The sequence below is a fragment of the Dermacentor silvarum genome, chromosome 1, assembly GCF_013339745.2.
Source record: "Dermacentor silvarum isolate Dsil-2018 chromosome 1, BIME_Dsil_1.4, whole genome shotgun sequence".
Lineage (NCBI taxonomy): Eukaryota > Metazoa > Arthropoda > Arachnida > Ixodida > Ixodidae > Dermacentor > Dermacentor silvarum.
In genome coordinates this window covers 327,736,499-327,745,628 of record NC_051154.1, presented here as the reverse complement: position 1 = coordinate 327,745,628, position 9,130 = coordinate 327,736,499, and positions in this window count along the sequence as shown.

Below are 9,130 nucleotides of genomic sequence, written 5' to 3'. Positions count from 1 at the left end.
TAAAAAAACGATGACGTGGTCGTTCCTTCGGTCTGATATCGTGCACGATTGAAGTGACACGCCTGCAACGCCGTTTACGGCGCTGCTCATCGGGCCAGTGTTGCGAGATGCCTAATTAGCTGCCAGGAAGGTGTTTCCGCAGCGCAGTAGCAGTCGCTTTTCGTACTCTGTCACCCTAACATGTCGGCCCCACGCATTCTTAGAACACCGCCTGAGGATCTTCAGCGAAGCAATAATCCTTGCTGTAATCCTTCAATGCTTCCTGCGAAATTGTCCAATTCTTGTACCACATAGGTTCAAGTTGAAAGCCGTTTGAATACCTCGCTTCCATGATGAATCTCGCGTAGCCGTGTGATGGGGGGGGGGGGGGAGTTTGTGGATTTTTGCAGGTCATGAATGATGAAATTTTCACGCAGCAATACCGGCCTCCCTCCAATTAACCGCTGAAAGCGGTGTTAGTTGGTCGTTCCAACACTTGGTCATTGAATACAAAGTTCAAACTTTCACTTCATTTATTACCACCTATTTTGCCGAACTAAACTCGTAAAGAGAGTGATGCGAGGTCATAAGGGGCAGAAGGAAGGGGCGTGGGGTTTAACCAGGCTGACTCCGGTAGGCTACCCTGTAGTGTGGAAGGGGGAATGGGGACTAAACGATTAGTAGCAAGAAAGAAGTTCACACTTCACAATTTTTCACACACAATCAAGTGTTCATCGTTAAGTTAATCACAAGCGGTCATAGACACTGGTGTATTTCAAGCATCGCAGCAGTACTTTTGTGGCTTTGTACATCGCAAACGCACGTTGCCACGGTCTTCTGTCAAAAGCCTGTCATCTACGTACCCTTAAGCTACCCGAAGAGCAATCCTTTTCTCTTTGTATGTTGGGTAGTCATACAGGAGATGTGTTGTTGTTTCTTGTACACCACATGTTTTCCAATTGGCACTCTCCGCCGTTCCGATTAGGAATGAGTAGGCGTTCGTGAAAGAAAGGCGTGGTCACAGGCGGCACAGTAAAGTTTATTCCCGTCGAATAAAAACCGGGTAAAAAATTACAATTTCATATGCGGGTCCATGGCATGTAGGTGCCGCTTGGCGAACTCTGATGTATTACATTTTCTTAGAATGCTAATATGGGCAATACCGCTGGGGTTCCAAGCTGACCGTTCTCGATAATGTGATCGATGTACTTTCATATTCTCCGTGTGCTTCACGGGCTCCTTTGTCGGCACTTTCGTTTCCATTGATGTTGCAGTGCTCAGGTAGCCACATCAATACTATCTCGTGGCCTTTGTCCACTGCTTGATGACAGTGTAATCGTGTCTCTGCCACTAATTGTTGATGGTGGCCGCAGAAATGAACTCATGTGACCTAGACTTTCTACAGGAAAAACCATGCGACCGTTATGGTGTTACTTAAAGCCGCCCGATTCGCTGTCTCATCTAGTATAGGCTTGTGTATGTTGTATTGAATGTGATCTGCGCAAAGACCATCAAATGAGGCTCTTCGTAATTCATGCGACATCATCATCATCATCATCAGCCTATATTTTATGTCCACTGCAGGACGAAGGCCTCTCCCTGCGATCTCCAATTACCCCTGTCTTGCGCTAGCGTATTCCAACTTGCGCCTGCAAATTTCCTAACTTCATCATCCCATCTGGTTTTCTGCCGACCTCGACTGCGCTTCCCTTTTCTTGGTATCCATTCTGTAACCCTAATGGTCCACCGGTTATCCATCCTACGCATTGCATGGCCTGCCCAGCTCCATTTCTTCCGCTTAATGTCAACTAGAATATCGGCTATCCCCGTTTGTTCTCTGATCCACACCGCTCTCTTCCTGTCTCTTAACGTTAGTCCTAAGATTTTTCGTTCCATCGCTCTTTGTGCCGTCCTTAACTTGTTCTCGAGCTTCTTTGTTAACCTCCAAGTTTCTGCCCCATATGTTAGCACCGGTAGAATGCAATGATTGTACACTTTTCTTTTCAACGACAGTGGTAAGCTCCCAGTTAGGATTTGATAATGCCTGCCGTATGCACTCCAACCCAATTTTATTCTTCTGTAAATTTCTTTCTCGTGATCAGGGTCCCCGGTGAGTAAGTGACCTAGATAAGCGTACTCCTTTACAGACTCTAGAGGCTGACTGGCGATCCTGAATTCTTGTTCCTTTGCCAGGCTATTGAACATTACTTTGTCTTCTGCATATTCATCTTCAACCCAATTCTTACACTTTCTCGATTAGGGTCCTCAATCATTTGTTGTAATTCGTCTCTATTGTTGCTGAATAGGACAATGTCATCTGCAAACCGAAGGTTGCTGAGATATTCGCCGTTGATCCTCACTCCTAAGCCTTCCCAGTCTAAGAGCTTGAATACTTCTTCTAAGCATGCAGTGAATAGCATTGGAGAGATTGTGTCTCCTTGCCTGACCTCTTTCTTGATAGGTAACTTTCTACTTTTCTTGTGGAGAACCAAGGTAGCTGTGGAATCCTTGTAGATGTTTGCTAAGATATTCACGTATGCCTCTTGTACTCCTTGATTACGCAATGCCTCTATGACTGCTGGTATCTCTACTCAATCAAATGCCTTTTCATAATCTATGAAAGCCATGTAGAGAGGTTGATTGTACTCCGCAGATTTCTCGATTACCTGATTTATGACATGGATATGATCCATCGTAGAATATCCCTTCCTGAAGGCAGCCTGTTCTTTTGGTTGGCTGAAGTCGAGTGTTGCCCTGATTCTATTGGAAATTATCTTGGTGAATATTTTATACAATACTGAAAGCAAGCTAATGGGTCTATATTTCTTCAGTTCTTTAACGTCGCCCTTCTTATGGATTAGTATAATGTTAGCGTTCTTCCGGCTCTCTGGTACACATGAAGTTGTGAGGCATTGCGTGTAAAGGGCCGCAAGCTTTTCAAGCATGATATCTCCTCCATCTTTGATTAAATCTACTGTTATTCGATCTTCTCCAGCAGCTTTTCTCCTGGTCATGTCTTTCAAGGCCCTTCTAACTTCAGCGCTAGTTATAGAAGGAGCCTCTGTATCCGGTTCATCACTATTTTGAATGAAAGTAGCTTGGCTGTTTTGGGCACTGTACAGGTCAGTATAGAATTCTTCCGCTGCTTTTACTACCCCATCGAAATTGCTGATGATAATACCATGCCTATCTTTCAGTGCATACATCTTGCCTTGTCCTATGCCAAGCTTTCTTCTTACTGATTTCTTCTTACCCTAATGCTGCGTCCATATTTTACGGCTTCCTCAATCTTTCCCACGTTATAATTTCGAATATCCCTTACTTTTTTCTTGTTGATTAGTTTTGACAGTTGAGCGAATTCTATCTGATCTCTTGAGTTGGACATTTTCATCATCTGTCGTTTCTTTATGAGGTCCTTTGTTTCTTGGGAGAGCTTACCTACTGGTTGCCTTGGTGCCCTACCTCCCACTTCAATTGCTGCTTCTGAGATCAACCTAGTTACGGTTTCATTCATTACCTCTATGTTGTTTTTATGTTCCTTTTCTAAAGCTGCATATTTGTTTGCAAGCACCAGCCGGAATTGGTCTGCTTTTACCCTTACTGCCTCTAGGTTGGCCTGTTTCCTCTTGACTAATTTCACTCTCTCTCTCTTCAAATTGAGATAAATCCTAGACCTCACTAACCTATGGTCACTGCACTTAACCTTACCTAACACTTCTACATCCTGCACTATGCTTGGATCAGCAGAGAGTATGAAATCTATTTCATTCCTTGTTTCTCCATTAGGGCTTTTCCAGGTCCACTTCCTGTTGCTGCGCTTCCTGAAGAAGGTATTCATTATTCGGAGCCTATTCCTTTCCGCGAATTCTACTAACATCTCTCCTCTTGCATTCCTAGAATCGATGCCGTAGTTGCCAATTGCTTGTTCACCAACCTGCTTTTTCCCCACTTTTGCATTGAAGTCGCCCATGACTAAAGTATACTGAGTTTGCACCTTTCTCATTGCTAGTTCAACATCTTCATAAAACTGTTCTATCTCTTCATCATCGTGACTGGAAGTTGGGGCATAGGCTTGTACTACCTTCATTTTGTACCTCCTATTGAGCTTTAATACGACGACTGCTACCCTCTCATTAATGCTGTAGAATTCATCAATGTTGCCCGCTATGTTGTTATGCACTATAAATCCTACCCCGGATTCTTTCTTATCTGGAAGACCTCTGTAGCAGAGGACGTGGCCGTTAGTCAGCACTGTGTAAGCCTCACCAGTTCTTCTAACCTCACTAAGGCCAATAATATCTCAGGAAATGCCTGATAATTCTTCAAATAGTCCTGCTAAGCTAGCCTCACTCGAGAGGGTGCGCGTGTTGAACGTTGCCAGGTTCAGTTTCCATTGGCGGCCTGTCTTGACCCAGAGATTCTTAGCACCCTCTGCCGCGTAGCAGGTCTGACCGCCGCCTTAGTCAGGTGCTCCGCAGCCACTGGGAACTGAGGGCCATGGGTTAATTGTCGGAGTCATGAGGGAGGTAGTGGCCGAATACTGCGCCAGGGAGGCCAATTCCTGTTCTGGTGAGGGAGTGACTTTGATGAAGCTTAGTGCGGCTTCCTAGATTGGTTGCACCTGAACTAGTATAGCCCCACTAGCTCTCGGCGATAAATATATTTTTTTCTTGCCGGTGTCAGGCACCACTCCATGCCTGAAAATGTGGTTGACTGGAGCAGGATTCGAACTTACGACCTTCAGATTTGAGGCCGGGTATTCTACCTCTGCTCCACGCCACCACCATCATGAGGCTCCAAAACACTATTAATGCCACAGGTTTGCGCGATATGCGCCAGGGTTCTACGATAAAGCTGTATTCACGCCTAGTGTGTTCACGCAGAGTAAAATTAGCCGTAAAATGCCCTTCCGTCGAGCAACTAAAGACAGCACACTAAAATTACCAGCACCGTGCCAGGGCCGCACCTCAACAAGACTTCAAAACTTGAGCAGCTGGTAAATGACTATCTCTGTTGAAATGATCACTTTGATAATTTTGCCTATTAACGTCCGTCTATCTAGTTTATGCCTACAAGGTTTTCTTAAGTAACTATTCAGAATTCGAGATAATAGTAGCTAGAGGACGGCTCATTTAGTTAGAAAAGCGCTCATGGACACGCCATGAGAGGGATGAAATATTAAATTATGGGGTTTTACGTGCCAAAACCACGGTCTGTTTATGAGGCACGCCGTAGTGGGGGACTCCAGAAATGTGGACCACCTGGGGTTCTTTAAAGGGCACCTAAATCTAAGTACACGGGTGTTTTTGCATTTTCCTCCCATCGAAATGCGGCAGCCGTGGCCGGGATTCGATCCCACGACTTTCTGCTCAGCAGCCCAACACCATAGCCACTCATAAACCACGGCGGGTCCTTATATTCAGCCTTCTTTTCTTGCTGGCACGCCTTTACGGACATTACACTATTTTGCGGTATACGCGCATTTCTTGAGGTCGCTGTACAAACGATTGCCTGCTGTGGACTGCTTGGTTCTGTAATCGTGTAGTTTCTAGCGAATGAGACCGTTTTTCACTATTCTACGCCCTGCCATTTCTTTGCCGCCGGAAGCCAACTGATTCCGGCCGACGTCTAGGGGGGAGGTAGACGGTGAAAGGGGGAGCTGCGTTTCACACCGGTCACCCATACTCTCTGACGGGTGCAAATAAAGCGCTTTCTCTCTCTCTTTCTGTCGGGGCAGCGAGGGTGCGAGCGTTGTCGCGTTTGTCGGCGTAGCAGACGCCCGGAAACGGAAGCCGCCAGAGGAGAACAGTGAATGGCCGTCTGAGCATGTGCTCAGTTACAGGTGCCTGATGCGCTACCAAGAAGCGCAGTGGCGCAGTTGGCCGGGCCTGCCGGCCAACTGCGCCACAGCGCTTCTTTCTTTCCTTCTCCTTCAATCCGAGCTTTTGTTCTCTCCTCGCTTTCACACGACCCTGTAAGCTAAATGCACCGGTGATATGATTGTACTCTTAACGCAGGAACTTTTTGGCCGAAAATTGCGTACTGTGGGAGCAGCTAAGTCAATTCGACACCTTTGGCGTTGAGCTACTAAGCACGAGGTGACAGGATCAAATCCCGGCAGCGGCTGCCGCATTACCATGGGGAAGAATAAAAATAGCAATGTGCCATGCATTGGGTGCGCGTTAAGGAACCTCAGGTGGTCAAAATTAATCCGGAGATCGTGGTTTCGGCATGTAAAACCCCAGGATCAAATTTTTTATTCATTAATTTGATCCCTGTGGCCGTACTAACAAAGTACGAGCAAATTCCAGCCAATCCTGACATTGGACGTAATATTAAGGATGGTGGTCAGCTAATGGCCTAGAGCACTCTCGAACGAAAGGCTTTCTGAATTCGGCTACCAGTATTTTCCACGTGTGGATGTGATGATATATAAAACAAAATATGTCAACATGGATTCTGGGACCATGTCACTTGCTGTTTATTAGCAATGCCAGCACAGAAGATGTGTTTTTTGTACTGACGTTTTCAATCTAATTGTCAGTTCTGGTAACTGGGCATTGTGTCAAAGCGTACAAAACAATTAAAAGAAAATATACACGGTCTTCAGGCTTGATATATCAGCAATTTGAATTAAAAAAAACGCTATGCTAGCTACGTAAATGTAGTACCACACCTTTATCAATTCAGGCAGGCATCCTAGTCAGGCGAGTCTAGGTTGCCTGGCAGAATTAAACAATATGAAGTTGTCTTGTAATAGAATTGCATTTGAATTTCTATTACCAATATATACCCATACAACGAAATTTGTTAGGTTGATTAATAAAATTAAACTAATTACGCGTTTCCTGATTTTCTCGGAAATTGTGTTCGCGAGAGCGCTCAAACTACCTGCGCATGCAGCATTTAGGTAGATAGCATAGCGTTCTTTTAAATAAAAGTTACTGATACTTAAACTCTGAAGGCCCGGTGTTTCGAGGTTAGAATTCGCCGGCTTCTGGCGTACTACCGTTCATAAACTCTGTCGCAAAACATGATTATGCTTGCGTGCTGACTGCTATGTGAATCATGCAGAGCGTACCTGCAAGTAGTATCGGTATTTTTATTTCTTTTTTCAGCTATGTAAGGAATAAAAACGAAGCGAGTACTGCTGATCGCACTAACTGTCTAGCTAGAGTGGCTGACACTTGAACATTCCGAAGAATCCCAGGTAGATAGGTAGGTATAGTAAACTTTATTGACGTCCTGAAGTAGTAACCCCTCGTTTTCATGGAGGGAGGACTGCGGGCCTCTCCCACGTCGGGACGGGCAGGCCAAGCCTCACCGCCGCATCGTGGGCCTTCTGGACTGCCTTGAGTTGATGGAACCTGTCATGACTCTTGATCAGTAAATAAAATGTGTCTTGCGAGATCCCTTGATCCGTGTGGTGCTGTAAAGAGGGGCACTCGAGAGCATATGGTTAAAATCGCTGTATCCGCCGCAGTCGGGACACGAAGGAGAGACCTCCGCGAAACGACTATAGATCGAGAGGCTGGGATACGAGTGCGTTTGTAATAACCTAAGCGTAACCGATTGAGGCCGTGATAGCAAGTTGATAATGTTTTGTGACTTCGGTAAAGGTGGACAGTATGTCCCTAAAGCGGGGGGGGGGGGGTTCCGTCTCCGTCACGATCGGACAGATCCGTCGCGGGCCCCGCCCGGTGCCCCGGCCCTGATAGCCCTGCGCGGCAAGCGAGACCTCGCGCCCGAGCATGGGCCATTTCGTTGGCGTTGACAAGCCCCCCTACTTTCGATCCTACATGGGCCGGGAACCAGGTGATTATGTGATGAACAAGTACTTTTCCTTCGAGTATCCTGGCGACTTCTTTACAGACGGCCCCAGATGCGAATGCACTGGCTGCCGATCTCGAGTCTGTGTAGACTTCCGTTTTGCTTGGATCTAACAGCGCTAATGCTAGGGCTAGCTGCTCTGCCTTACCGGGCAACGAGGTAATGATTGATGCGGCCGAAAGTACCCGGCCCTTGGTGTCAACGAACACGACCGCAAAGTGGGAGGTGCTGCTAGCGGAACGCTCGTATTCAGTGGCATCGACGACACATGCGTCCGACACGTGTGCGTGTGCGTGTGTCAGGAGTGCACAGGCCCTAGCCAACCTTCTGCCTGTATTGTGTTGTGGGTGCACGTTCCTCAGCAGTGGAGAAACCTTAATGTAAAATCTCGTGTGATTTGGCAGCTGCGTATTGCGTTCCATCGCAAAAATAGGATTGATGTTGACGCCTTCAAGGCTTTTTCGCCCCGCGATGGTGGACGAAAGTCTAGCAAGCTGCGTCGTCTGCTGCGCTTCAATGACTTCCTCTAGAGTGTTGTGAATACCTAGGCTCATGAGGCTCTCGGTGTTAGTACGCATCGGGAGGCCAAGGACCCTCTTTATACTCTTGCGAATGAGCGTGTTTAGTTTGGTTCTCTCGTGAACTTGCCATTTGAACATAGGTGCAACGTAATTTACATGATTCATTAGGAACGCGTGGTAAATCCTGAGAAGGTTGTCTTCTTTGAGCCCTCCTCTATTGTTGGACACTCTGGAGATTAGTCTAATTACTCCCTCCGCGTGCGAGGTTAGTCTGTTGATTGTGCGACCGTTGTGCCCATTGGCCTCGATAATCATGCCCAAAACCCGGATAGAGTCAACTCTTGGGATCGTTTGCCCAGTTGCTGTGTGTAGTCTGATATTCATATCGTCTAAGGGCTTCCAATTTTTCGGTTTGGAACCCATTTTAGTTGGGCGATACAGGAGAAGTTCAGATTTGGACCTCGAGAGTTTGAGTCCCATTTTCTGTACGTGACTAACAACGCAGTCGACTGACTTCTGTAGAGATCGTTCGACTTGTCCGTCCGAACCGCCAGTGCACCAGACGGTGATGTCATCAGCGTAAATGGCGCTTCGGATACCGCCTAGATGTTCTAGCTCGGTCGCGAGCTCGCACATGGCAATATTGAAAAGAAGCGGTGAAACAACCGACCCCTGTGGCGTGCCAACGGGACCAAGATCGCAAAGCTCTGATTTGAGATCGCCGAGTTTGATGGTGGCCTTCCTATCTTTAAGGAAGGAGCTAACAAGGGTGTGAAACTTTTCTCCGAGGTTGAGGCGTG